Below are 14,133 nucleotides of genomic sequence, written 5' to 3' on the forward strand. Positions count from 1 at the left end.
GGCACGGTTACAGGAGGAGGAACCAGGAATGTGGGGGAGCAGGAGGGCTTACCAGAAGTATGGAGTAGGCATTGCGGGCAGGGAGGCGTGAGCAGCCATCTTGGTGGTGGGTGAATGGGGAAGGGAAGGGGAGTGTTAACCCTTTCCTTCCTTCTCTACCTGACCTGCTGTAGTTTGCTGGAAGTGGGAGGGTTACTTCGCTTTAAGTCGTAGCAGGAATGCTGCAATGGTTCTCTTTCTCCACAGCCTGATGAATAACTGGTCCGTGCAAGTCTGCCATCCCTAGGGATCAGTCTGCAGCTGCAGATACTGCTGGTGTTTGGGGAAAGAGCAAGTGCAGCAGGAGGAAGTAGGGGCAGGGCAGCACTAGAAATGTCTTGCCGTCTCTGCCTGATGAACCCGTGCCTCAAGTGAACCCAAGCCATTGCAAATCCATCAGGTGAAGAAGGCAAAGACGAGCTACTTTTCCCTTATTTTGTCTTCCTGCTTGCACCCCACCAGAATCTCCTTGCTCCCATGTCTCGCTCATTCTTACTTGTCCCCCACAGCCCAATTTGCTCATCTCCCATGCCCTCTCCATGGCTCTAACTCTTTGATACCCCATAGCCTCATATCACTTCTTGCTCTCCCAAAACCCTGCACCCTTCTGTCCCCATAAGTCCCATAACTCTTCTCACCCAGTAGCTATATTGATGATCCTCTGCTGCCCCTCTCTCGAGCATGACCATCACTGCCAGCACTCTTCCCTGCCCCAATCCTTGCTGTCATCTCTTGCTTCCCAATATTCCTTATACTACTTCTTCCAGCACTAGCTCCCACTTCTTAGAATCACAGGGAGACTCCCACACAAAAACTTTAGAGCTGTTTGCTCAAGTGCGTTTCTTATCTATGCAGTCACTAGAAATAATTAAACTCCTTGGTGAAGGCTACATTAACATCCAGAACAAGTTCAGCTCACATGCCTTGTCATCCCTATACACGTGGACTCTTTACCGTAGTAGACTTCCTTTTGCTTCTCACAATGCACATGTCCAATTCCTCTAAATCACACTCAAACGTACAAGTTTTCATAGATTCCAAAGCATTATCTAGTCTGACCTCCTGCATAACACAGGCCATAGAACACCCCCAAAATAATTCCTTTTGAACTAGACTATATTTAAAAAAAAAAATCTTGATTTTAAAAATGTAAGTGACGGAGAGTCCACCACAACCCTTGGTAAATTGTTCATTAGTCAATTACCTTCATAGTTAAAAATTTACGCCTTTTTTCTTGTCTCAATTTGTCTAGCTTCAACTTCTAAAGCGATTGGATCATGTTAGACCTTTCTCTACGAGAGGTCATTATCAAATATTTGTTCCCCATGTAAGTGCTTAAAGACTGTGATCTAGTCACCTTTTAACCTTCTTTGTTAGACACAAGGAGCTCAATCTATGTAGCTTATCACTGTAAGGCAGGTTTTTCAATCCTTTAATCATTCTCCTTTCTTTTTTATGAACACACTTCAATTTATCAACATCATTCTTGAATTGTGGACACCAGAACGGGACATAATATTCCAGCAGCGGTCGCATCCGTGCCAAATAAAGAGGTAAAAACCTCTCCGTTCCTACCTGAGGTACCTCTGTTTATGCATCCAACGATTGCATTTGCTCATTTGGCCACAGCTTTCCTTTTGGAACTCATGTTCAGCTGATTATCCACCTCTCATTCCCCCCAAACACTTTTTCAGAATTCCTACTGCTTCTGCAAGTGCTGCTGGTGGTGGTGCGGACTGACTGCCTCTCCACTTCCTTTTCAGTGCCACATGGTCTGAAACAGAACCCTTCTGTTCCTGGAGCTGATCGACCTACATCAAACCTGTAAATATTATAAACTGTAAATATTGTGTATAAAATTTCTTATTGTATTAGACAGATATCAGGGACATGCCTCCGGAGCCCCCCACTTCCTGGTATGGGAGTCCAATTATGCCTGGGATTCTGGGCTTCAAGAACTGCCTCTCCTGTCCCTGTTCTTTTCCGGTCAGCAAAGAGCACTGCAGGTTCCTTTACTGCCTTGGGAGAGAAGGTCATATCTCCGCTAAGTGCAGTATCGGTCACTTCTTTCTGACTTGAACCCATCAAGCCCAGGAGTTCAGACTTAAGAAACACCTCATGAAGCAGGCTATGAGGCCCCTGTTGGATCTGGGCTGGGGAGACCCCACCTGTACAGTGGGCTTGAGGCATCAAGGACAGCAATGCCAAGTATTACACACCAGACACAGGTGCAGGCAAAGGTAGAGCCAAGGGCTCCTTTTCTCAGACTTCATGCTAAGGCAAGAAACCCTCTCTATACCTGAGAGAAAATTCCCCCTCCAGATCCACTTCTAAGAGGAGGGCTGATTCACTTATACTGTTGAGGTTGGGTGACTCTCAGAGGCTCGAAAACCCATTGATGTCGTGGTACTGGCCCACAGGCTGAAAAGACTGATTGCCTCCACTTTGGCATCATAGGTGGCAGTGGGACTGTTACACCTGGGGTTATTTGAACCCAAAACTATAGTAACTAATTCTTGCTTTCCAGGTGGTGGCAGGAAATAAATCTGTGGGGACACAGCTCCTCTGTCCAATAAATGATTGGTACAAGAGTGCTTCCACTTAGTTTTAAGCACACACACACACACACACACACACATGCAACAGCAATAGTCTAGAGCACCCCAGATATAGTTACCCGAAGTCTGAGGTGGTGTCGAGTGGGCAACAGGAGGTTTTTGGTGATCAGCCATCCCTCCAGTTGCTGGGGAGTAAGATGTCAGTCTGCTAGCTCTTAGAAATCCTCCTCAATCTGCTTCAAATTGGACATTTTCAACCTCTAATAAGCTAACAATTTTCCTAGCAACAGCAAAAACCTCATAATGCTACTTATCAGCAAAGCAACTCCAAGTCATAACAGAAAGAGACACAGATCCAAACTCAGTTATCCACATGTTTTAATTTTAATAAATCCATACACCGCTGCAGCTGTGCAGCTATTTGTATGGTTTACTTAGGCAAAGGCCAAATTATTTCTAACTATATGGTATTTTCATTTTCAACTATTAGTGGTGGAGTACACAAAATGGCTACAGTTATGTCAACTCCAGCTTATGTCATGTCCAGTTCTCTTGTAACAGGCCCATTAGTACTGAGTAAAAAGAAGCATGAGCCTAGACTGGCAAAAGACAGATGACCATCCCATACACAGTCGTCACTGGCACACACTTTGAGCTGACGCCAAAGGTTCACAGGGAGAAGACTCACGGTGGCAAATACAGTGCTTTGGGGGACAAAGTCCTGCACTTAGGATGGAAGAATCCAATGCACCGCTACAGACTAGGGATCGAATGGCTAGGTAGCAGTTCTGCAGAAAAGGACCTAGGGGTTACAGTGGACGAGAAGCTGGAAAGGAGTCAACAGTGTGCCTTTGTTGCCAAGAAGCCCAGTGGCATTTTGGGATGTATAAGTAGGGGCATTGCCAGCCGATTGAGGGATGTGATCGTTCCCCTCTATTCGACATTGGTGAGGCCTCATCTGGAGTACTGTGTCCAGTTTTGGGCCCCACACTACAAGAAGGATGTGGAAAAATTGGAAAGAGTCCAGCGGAGGGCAACAAAAATGATTAGGGGACTGGAACACATGAGTTATGAGGAGAGGCTGAGGGAACTGGGGATGTTTAGTCTACGGAAGAGAAGAATGGGGGGGGGGGTTTGATAGCTGCTTTCAACTACCTGAAAGGGGATTCCAAAGAGGATGGCTCTAGACTGTTCTCAGTGGTAGCAGATGACAGAACAAGGAGTAATGGTCTCAAGTTGCAGTGGGGGAGGTTTAGGTTGGATATTAGGAAAAACTTTTTCACTGGGAGGGTGGTGAAACACTGGAATGCGTTACCTAGGGAAGTGGTGGACTCTCCTTCCTTAGAAGTTTTTAAGGTCAGGCTTGACAAAGCCCTGGCTGGGATGATTTAATTGGGGATTGGTCTTGCTTTGAGCAGGGGGTTGGACTAGATGACCTCCTGAGGTCCCGTCCAACCCTGATATTCTATGATTCTATGATAACCATCCTGCTGGATCCAGAATCTCCCATCCTATCAGAATTGATTCTTACAAGGGAGATCATGACACCATTGGTCCACAAATATTATGAAAGAAGCCAGTCTCCTGTTCCCTCTGCTACTTGGGATATTTCCTCATCCACAGTTCTAACATCACCACCTTTGGAGATGGAACCTACATTTTTTCTTCAAGTGCTTGCTCATGTCCATTCAACTAGGTGTGTGTGCTCGCCACACGTACCAGTGCCGGAAGGTTTTCCCTCAGCAATATCCGTAGGGGACCAGCTCCAGCGCCCCCGGGAGTGGCGCACATATGCCACGGTATATAGGGAGCTGCCAGTTCCCCCCATTCTCAGTTCTTCTTTGAGTGATTGCTCATGTGCATTCCACAGTAGGTGTGCGTGCTTGCCACATGCACCGGTGCCGGAAGTTTTCCCCCTAGCAGTACCTGTAGGGGAGCGCCCCTAGCAATCCCTGGAGTGGCACCACCATGGTGCAGTATAAGGGGCGCTGTGCGCTCCCCCCACCCTCAGTTCCTTCTTGCCACCAGTGACGGTGCTTCGGAACTGCTGTGCTCCAGCTCTCCATTGTAGCATTCCCTGTTTGGTCTGTTGTTTAGTCTGTAGATAGTTCGTACTTGTAGTTTTAAAAAATATATAGATAGATAGTAGTAGTAGTAAAGTAGAAGAACTACGCCTGGATCGGGGCATGCCCTGTGCCCCGGGCTTCAGGTCGTGCGACACTTGTAAATGGCCTGTGCCCAAAAGTGACCCACACACCAGTTGCTTATGCTGTTTTGGGGAAACCCACATCAGCGACCGCTGCAAAATTTGCAGATCATTTAAGCCATGGACTAAGGAGGAGCAGGATATTTGGCTCGGAGCCATGTTGATGGAGTCGGCACTGACCCTGACACTGCTCCGCCGCTCCGAGTCAGCACTGTAGCATCGGTGCGCGGGGACTCAGTGGTGCCTTCCACCAGCCGGCATCACTCCCCATCCACGGGACACTCTAAGAAGATGAAGAAGCGATCTTCTCTGTCAAGGCACCAGGGCAAGGCTGGGGGCAAGACTAGATCCGTGCTGGGCAGCTCTCAATCCCCGTCAGCCTTACGGCTTCCAACTCAAGTAGAGCAGAGTGGCCCAGACCACTCTGAGCCGACCTCCCCCGACTCCAGTGGCCACATACGGGTGCCCTCCACGTCAGAGGCCCTGCAGGCCACTCGAGACATCATATCTCTCCTGGTACCAGCTGGTACCTGGTGCCGAGGCAGGCCGGCGCTGGGACTGCTGCAGTCACCATCTGGGGGGTACCGCTCACGGTCGCAGGAAGGTTCCTGATGCCATTCTTCACCAAGCCCCGCTTGCAGCCTGCACCGGTCCCCGTCGACCCCCACCCAGTTGTCTGGGGTGCCAAGCAACAGGGAATTGAGACACTGCTCCGAATCTAGGGAGCGCAGGCCTCAAGTTCAGAGCATGCCCCACCAGGACTGGGACCGATGGCACTGGAGGTTGTCAACTCCGAGAAACCACTGTAGTCCCTCATGGTAGCAGCACTGGCGCTGCTCACGCTCCTCACCCCGGTCAAGGTCCCCAGCATGGCACCGCTCCCGCAGCCCCAGGCGTAGCTCACCGTCAGCTGGCCGTCGCAGATCCGCCCGACAGAACCGTTTGCGGAGCAGCTGTTACAGACGGACTCCTGCTCCTCTACACTAGACTGACGGTCTTGAGCCCAGCACCACTCCTGACACCGCTACTCGTCCCCATCCCAGGATAGCAGGCGTTCGTATGCCAGCCTCTCCTCCCCTCAGAGCCCACAGTCAGCGGACCAGGCAAGTCCGGCGGGGCAGCCTGCTCCACGGTGCCACAGCATGTGCCAGTGCCCTGGTACTAATGGACCCCTGGGCCCTGACGCAGCCCCCGGTGGTGGCCCACTTGGTGGCCGGCGCATCGGACAGGCAGTCAGCCTCCCTCTCTCAACCCCCCAGCCCTGCACTCAGAAGGGGACCAAGCGCTTGGGGGCCGCGGCGCTGGTGGGAACACAGAGCACTGTGCCTCCATCTGCATCCTCCCCAGATGAGGCCATCACGACGCCTCCTCCTCCTGTTCCCCAGGAGGACACAAAAGCCCACCAGGAGCTCCTGAAAAGGGTGGCCGCAAGCCTCAATTTACAGCCCTAAGAGATGGAGGAGCCTTTGGACTCCCTCTTTGATGTCTTCTCAGCCACAGCACCGGCTAGGGTGGCCCTCCCTGTCCGTGAAGGGGTGGCGAAAATCTCCACTGCCCTATGGCAGACCCCGTCTTCCTGGCCACCAAGGGGCACAATATCTTTATACTCACCCCATATCGGCCTTCCACCTGCCTGTCCAGGGCCACACAGTATTTTCTCATGCCATGACCGGTTGATTCCTTAAGGGCTTAGATTGCCTCTTTCCTTACGTTAGGCCCCCTGTTTCACAGTGGGGCCTGAACTTGGTTCTGGCCAGACTGACAGGGCCTCCATTTGAGCCGCTTGCCACATGCTCCTGGTCCCACCTTTCATGGAAAGTAGACTTTCTTGTGGCAATTACATCTGCTAGGAGGGTCTCGGAGCTCCGGGCCCTGATTGCCGAACTCCTGTATACAGTATTTCATAAAGATAAGCTCTAGCTCTGCCCACACCCTTCGTTCCTCCCCAAGGTGGTCTCCGCCTATCATATGAATCATTTTCCTTCCGGTGCTCTGTCCCAAGCCTCACGCATCTAGTGAGGAGCACTGTCTCCACATGCTAGATGTGAGATGGGCCCTGGCTTTTTAACTGGAATGAACAAAAGCGTTTAGGAAGTCTTCACAGCTGTTCATCGCCACGGCCGAATGCCTGAAGGGTCGGCCGATCTCCACTCAGCGACTCTCCAGCCAGATCATTTTATGTATCTGTACTTGTTATGACCTGGTGGGAGTTCCCCCACCACAGATTGTGAGAGCGCACTCGACAAGGGCGCAAGCCTCGTCGGCTGCCTTTCTGGCTCATGTCCCTATTCAGGACATGTGTAGGGCTGCTACGTGGTCATCTGTCCACATGTTCACGCGCTATGCAATCGTCTCCAAGACCAGGGAGGACGCTGGGTTTGGCAGGGCAGTGCTCCATCCTGAGTGTCTGTGAACTCCTACCCACCTCCAACAGGTATAGCTTGGGAAACATGACTGTGGAATGCACATGAGCAATTACTCGAAGAAGAAAACAGTTATCTTTTCCGTAACCGGTGTTCTTCGAGATGTGTTGCTCATGTCCATTCCGCATCCCTTCCTCCTTCCCCACTGTCGGAGTTGTCCGGCAAGAAGGAACTGAGGGTGGGGGGAGCGCCCAGCGCCCCTTATACCGTGCTACGGTGGCTCCACTCCAGGGGTTGCTAGGGGCGCTCCCCTACGGGTACTACTAGGGGAAAAACTTCCGGCACCAGTGCACGTGGCGAGCACGCCCACCTGCTGTTCAATGGACGTGAGCAACACCTCTCGAAGACACAAGTTACGGAAAAGGGAACGGTCCTTCCCTTCTTGCCACCAGTGACGGTGCTGGAACTATTGCTGCTTCAGCTGGTGCGGTTGCTGCTCATTCCTATGAACTATTTAATACTTGTCTTATAGGGTATGTAGTTTTGTTAGTGTTTGTATATCTTTTAGCTATAGTTAGAGACTTCGTAGGTCCTGAACAGGACTTTGTCTTGGGATGCGGCATGCCCCGGTCCCCAGACTTTAAGCCCTGTGATCGCTGCAAGAGGCCCATGTCCGTTAGTGATCCACACAGTAGTTGTCTGTGTTGCTTGGGCAAAGGGCACATTAGTGAAAAGTGCAAAATTTGCAAGTACTTCAAGCCATGGACTAAGAAGGAGCACAATATTCATTTAAGAGCAGTCCTTATGGAGTCAGCCCTCACCCTGGTATCGGAGCAGTGCTCCGACTCAGCACGGAGTACCGTGACCTCAGTATGCAGTGCTCCACCGGGACCAACCACTGGCCGGCACTGGTCCCCATCTGTGGCTCCGATCAAGAAACCCAAGAAGACGGTGCAAGGTCGGTCTCCAACCTCCCGCAAGGGAAAAGATAAGACTGGGTCTGAGCAAGGTCCCGTGCTGGGCAACTCTTCACCACATTGGGATCTCGGGCCCAAGCTCTGGTGCAGCAATGTAGCCCAACCCACTCCCCGCCGGCTACCCCAGATAGTGGCAGAGGCTCCGTCAGCTCCAGGTACCATCCATGCCAGAGGCCCTGCAGTGGGCGCAGGAGATCATGTCTCTCCCGGTGTGCCCACACCGGCTCCTGCAGTTCCCTGGTCACGGGGTACACCCACCTTTGGACTGCTTCAGTCCCCACCTCAGCGGCACCGTTCCCCTTTGCAGGGGATATCCCACCAGCGCTCTCCTTCCTGTATCCGCCATGCCTTTGACCATGAAAGGCAGACACACCGCAGCCCCATTCGGTCCCCAGACCTTGGGCACGGGCAGAGAGACTCAAGGCACAGCTGGCCGGTTACCGGGTGCAGACCTTTGGAGGCATGCGCCTCCCGGCAGGAGTACTGGTCCCAGCATCTGGTATCTCTGAGACCATGGTACCGCTCCAGGGACCAGCTGAGGGATCAACATTGCCATTCCTCAGACCGTCGCTGATACCCTAGGAGGACTTCACCGGGTGCAGGCGCTTCTCAGCACCGGGCCTATTCCAACAACCGGTCCCGCTCCTCATCCCGGTACAGTTCGTCAAGCAAGAGACACAAATCGCTAGATCCAAGCCGCAACAGATCTGTCTAGCTCCACCAGTCCCTAAGACCCCGCTCAAGATCGGACTCCAGGCGGAGTGACTGGCACCAGTCGGGACAGAGTCACCGTTCCGCTTTGTCCTGGTCACCTGGAAGCGACCGCCCAGGATCCAGCCCTGGTTGGGAGTGAGGTTCCCTGATGGTGGGACAAGCTCTGGTACAGGCGGTACCAGTTACATTGTTGGCACCGAAACTGGCCCCATGGCCTCAGGCACAGTGGCTGGCATTGTAGTACCCAAGGAACCTGTGGGGGTTCACTCAGCCCACCCAGGCTGCCCGCTTGGTGTCTGGATCCTCAGAAAGAACAGCTGCCTCTCTCTCCTGGCCTCCTCCAGTGCATGAAGCCTCAGGTGCGAGGACCCCGCAGGTCCAAGAGGGAGCAGGGGAACAAACCACTGAGCCACCAATGGTTGTGGAGGACCCTACAGCACTGACATTTTCATCGTTGTCGCCAGATGAGGCTATAATGGGGCCACCTCCCCCGGTTCCTCTGGCTGATGCTAAAGTGCACTAGAAACTACTGAAGAGGGTCGCTGCCAACCTGGGCCTTCAGGTGGAGGAGCTAGAGGAGCCCTCGGACTCTCTCTTTGATATTCTTTGTTCTACAGAACTGGCCAGAGTGGCTCTGCCCCTTCATGAAGGGGTCTCTAAGATCACTAATGTCTTGTGGCAAACTCCCTCCTCCCTGCCACCCATTTCCAAGAGGGCTGAGCGCAAGTACTTTGTGCCATCTAAAGGCCACGAGTACCTGTACACCCACCCTGCTCCCAACTCCCTAGTGGTAGAAGTGGTTAACCACAGGAAGCGACAAGGTCAACCCAGAGCTACCCCTAAGAACAGACTCCAAGAGACTAGACTTGTTTGGACGTAAGGTTTATTCGTCCTCTAATCTCCAGTTGAGGGTGGCCAACCATCAATCCCTCCTGGGACACTCTGACTTTAACATGTGGCAAGCGATGGCCAAGTTCGAGAGCTCTCTTCCTGAGGCTTCTAGGAAGGAGTTCTGGGCTATTATAGAGGAGGGCACGATTGCGGCCAGGGCGACGCTCCAGGCGGTGTCAGATGTGGCGGACACTGCCACCCAAACCATGGCCTTGGCTGTCACCATGCGCCAGGCATCCTGGCTGCTCCTTTCTGGCTTGTCCATGGAGGCTCAGCAGTTGATGTAAGACCTTCCCTTCAAAGGGCAAGCCCTGTTTGCGGAACAGATGGACAATAAACTCCATGGCCTGAAGGACTCCCGCATGACCCTTAAAACGCTGGGCCTATATGTTCTCGGCCCTGCTCGCAAGTGGTTCAAGCCGCAGCAGCCTCCGGGCCAGGGGAGCCACCCTTGCCAGGAGCCTCCCCCTAAGAAATCCAGAGGCTAAAAGCAGCGTCCTAGCCAACAGCCTTCACAGGCTTCTCAGTCGCACTCAACCCACCATAAACAGGCGGGCAAGCACTCATTTTGAGGGTATGCTTGAGGACGACCTACTGGACTGTTTCCAGGATTCATAGATTCATAGATATCAAGGTCAGAAGGGACCATTATAATCATCTAGTCTGACCTCCTGCACAATGCAGGCCACAGAATCTCACCCACCCACTCCTGCGAAAAACCTCTCACCTCTTTCCTTCCTACAGCCCTCGCCCAGAGCTGTTTTAAGCCCCTCAGGACAGGAGCGGGGTGACTCTCCCAGAACCCAATAGGTACAGTCCCATTTCGCCTTGAAAGCCCAGGTATGTTACAGCTTGGCAGACCAGGAGTTTTAGAAGGACTGATTGCAAAGGAGATACCTGGAATGACTCTTCTTGCTAATCTAGGTGACATTATTGTTTTGCCTCCTGCTTTATAGGAAACACAGAGAATTCCCTGGACCATGCACGGTGGGAGCACATGCTGCTTCAGGTAGAGGATGGCTTTCAGATGTATTGTCACAGTCCTCCCTTCTCCCTCCAAATGTATCAGCTGGGGAAAAAATTAATGATAAATTATTCATTATAAGGAGAGCTGGTCAAACCATTTCATTTGCAGCTTTTGTTCAATTAAAAATGGCCTTTTTATTTTCATGGGACATTTTCAAATTTTTCAGGGTTCTTTTTTTTTTTTTTAAACACATACACAAAAAAACCCCAAAACAAAATAACCCCAACCCAAATAGAAAATGTTTAGTTTTTTGAAACTGAAGCTGATTTTTTTTTCCAGTTGCTTTGCTGTTTGTCTCCTTCCCCCTTCCCCCCTCCCCTCCCCTCCGCTTTTCAATCACAAAGTGGAAGAGGGGGAAAAAAGCACGGGGATGAGGGATAAAGGGAAGGAAATGGGGAAAACAAAGAATTGAATAATGGTCATTTTTGATTTTGAAAAGTAAAATATTTTTGTTTTCACTTTTCATTTGTATGCTGAAAAATCAAGAAAACAAAAAAATCCCACTTGTTTTGTGAAATGGCCTTACTATTGTTCAACCAGCTCTAGTTATAAATCCCTCTGTATTACCCCTGGGAACAACACAAAACTTAACCAGAAACCCAGCATGCTAATCATAGAATATCAGGGTTGGAAGGGACCCCTGAAGGTCATCTAGTCCAACCCCCTGCTTGAAGCAGGACCAATTCCCAGTTAAATCATCCCAGCCAGGGCTTTGTCAAGCCTGACCTTAAAAACCTCTGAGGAAGGAGATTCTACCACCTCCCTAGGTAACGCAATTCCAGTGTTTCACCACCCTCTTAGTGAAAAAGTTTTTCCTAATATCCAATCTAAACCTCCCCCACTGCAACTTGAGACCATTACTCCTCGTTCTGTCATCTGCTACCATTGAGAACAGTCTAGAGCCATCCTCTTTGGAACCCCCTTTCAGGTAGTTGAAAGCAGCTATCAAATCCCCCCTCATTCTTCTCTTCTGCAGGCTAAACAATCCCAGCTCCCTCAGCCTCTCCGCATAAGTCATTTGTTCTAGACCCCTAATCATTTTTGTTGCCCTTCGCTGGACTCTCTCCAATTTATCCACATCCTTCTTGTAGTGTGGGGCCCAAAACTGGACAGTACTCCAGATGAGGCCTCACCAATGTCGAATAGAGGGGAACGATCACGTCCCTCGATCTGCTCACTATGCCCCTACTTATACATCCCAAAATGCCATTGGCCTTCTTGGCAACAAGGGCACACTGCTGACTCATATCCAGCTTCTCGTCCACTGTCACCCCTAGGTCCTTTTCCGCAGAACTGCTGCCTAGCCATTCGGTCCCTAGTCTGTAGCTGTGCATTGGGTTCTTCCGTCCTAAGTGCAGGACCCTGCACTTATCCTTATTGAACCTCATCAGATTTCTTTTGGCCCAATCCTCCAATTTGTCTAGGTCCTTCTGTATCCTATCCCTCCCCTCCAGCGTATCTACCACTCCTCCCAGTTTAGTATCATCCGCAAATTTGCTGAGAGTGCAATCCACACCATCCTCCAGATCATTTATGAAGATATTGAACAAAACCGGCCCCAGGACCGACCCTTGGGGCACTCCACTTGATACCGGCTGCCAACTAGACATAGAGCCATTGATCACTACCCGTTGAGCCCGACAATCTAGCCAGCTTTCTACTCACCTTATAGTGCATTCATCCAGCCCATACTTCCTTAACTTTCTGACAAGAATACTGTGGGAGACCGTGTCAAAAGCTTTGCTAAAGTCAAGAAACAATACATCCACTGCTTTCCCTTCATCCACAGAACCAGTAATCTCATCATAAAAGGCAATTAGATTAGTCAGGCATGACCTTCCCTTGGTGAATCCATGCTGGCTGTTCCTGATCACTTTCCTCTCATGCAAGTGCTTCAGGATTGATTCTTTGAGGACCTGCTCCATGATTTTTCCAGGGACTCAGGTGAGGCTGACTGGCCTGTAGTTCCCAGGATCCTCCTTCTTCCCTTTTTTAAAGATTGGCACTACATTAGCCTTTTTCCAGTCATCCGGGACTTCCCCCGTTCGCCATGAGTTTTCAAAGATAATGGCCAATGGCTCTGCAATCACAGCCGCCAATTCCTTCAGCACTCTCGGATGCAACTCGTCCGGCCCCATGGACTTGTGCACGTCCAGCTTTTCTAAATAGTCCCTAACCACCTCTATCTCCACAGAGGGCTGGCCATCTCTTCCCCATTTTGTGATGCCCAGCGCAGCAGTCTGGGAGCTGACCTTGTTAGTGAAAACAGAGGCAAAAAAAGCATTGAGTACATTAGCTTTTTCCACATCCTCTGTCACTAGGTTGCCTCCCTCATTCAGTAAGGGGCCCACACTTTCCTTGGCTTTCTTCTTGTTGCCAACATACCTGAAGAAACCCTTCTTGTTACTCTTGACATCTCTTGCTAGCTGCAGCTCCAGGTGCGATTTGGCCCTCCTGATATCATTCCTACATGCCCGAGCAATATTTTTATACTCTTCCCTGGTCATATGTCCAACCTTCCACTTCTTGTAAGCTTCTTTTTTATGTTTAAGATCCGCTAGGATTTCACCATTAAGCCAAGCTGGTCGCCTGCCATATTTACTATTCTTTCGACTCATCGGGATGGTTTGTCCCTTTAACCTCAACAGAGATTCCTTGAAATACAGCCAGCTCTCCTGGACTCCTTTCCCCTTCAAGATCTTCCCTTCCCTATTTTTGCCAACTGCCTTTCTCCTTTCCTCCCTGCATGGGTATTTATAACATCGGACCGATGGGTCCTCAGTACGATGGCGCGGTGTTACACCCTTCAGTTACTTTCTACCCCTCCTTCCCACCCACACTCCGTCCCTCTTCAGAGACCCTTCTCATGAGTCTCTCCTCGTGCAGACGGTAGAGGGGTGGAGGTTGTTCCTTTAGAGTACAGGAACAAGGGGTTCTGTTCCCGTTACTTGTTAATCCCAAAGGCCAAGAGCGGTCTGCAACCTATCCTGGACCTATGAGACTTGAACCGCTTCCTAGCAATGCTGAAATTCCGCATGGTTTCCCTGGCCTCCATCATCCCGTCCCTGAATCCGGGAGACTGGTATGCCGCCCTCGGTCTGAAAGATACGTATTTTCACATTGCCATCTTTGAGGGACACAGACACTTCCTCCGATTTACGGTAGGTCCCAACCACAATCAGTTTGCGGTCCTCCCGTTTGGCGTAGTGAAAGCACCATGGGTATTTACCAAGTGCTTGTTGGTGGTGGCCACTTACGTCAGACATTGGGGTGTCCAGATCTACTCATACCTCAACGACTGGCTAGTCAAGGGTAGCTCTAGGTCCCAGGTCCAAAGGGATTTCGCGATGCTGTTAGT

The 14,133-nt window shown here is 50.9% G+C and overlaps 1 protein-coding gene across 8 annotated transcripts in view; it reads left to right on the forward strand.

Moving 5' to 3' along the window:
* Positions 1 to 14,133, forward strand: part of SMARCD3 (SWI/SNF related BAF chromatin remodeling complex subunit D3) — a 268,276-nt gene that overhangs the window by 42,251 nt on the left and 211,892 nt on the right. Inside the window, exons 4-6 of one of the 8 annotated variants that reach the window (XM_075126139.1) lie at positions 247 to 439; positions 1,544 to 1,592; positions 1,803 to 1,863. The exons of the other annotated variants lie outside the window; for them this stretch is intronic. The gene's annotated coding sequence lies outside the window, so the exon portion shown is untranslated. The remainder of the gene's footprint in view (positions 1 to 246; positions 440 to 1,543; positions 1,593 to 1,802; positions 1,864 to 14,133) is intronic. 8 annotated transcript variants of the gene reach the window in all.

Source organism: Caretta caretta, chromosome 2 (genome assembly GCF_965140235.1).
Source record: "Caretta caretta isolate rCarCar2 chromosome 2, rCarCar1.hap1, whole genome shotgun sequence".
NCBI lineage: Eukaryota > Metazoa > Chordata > Testudines > Cheloniidae > Caretta > Caretta caretta.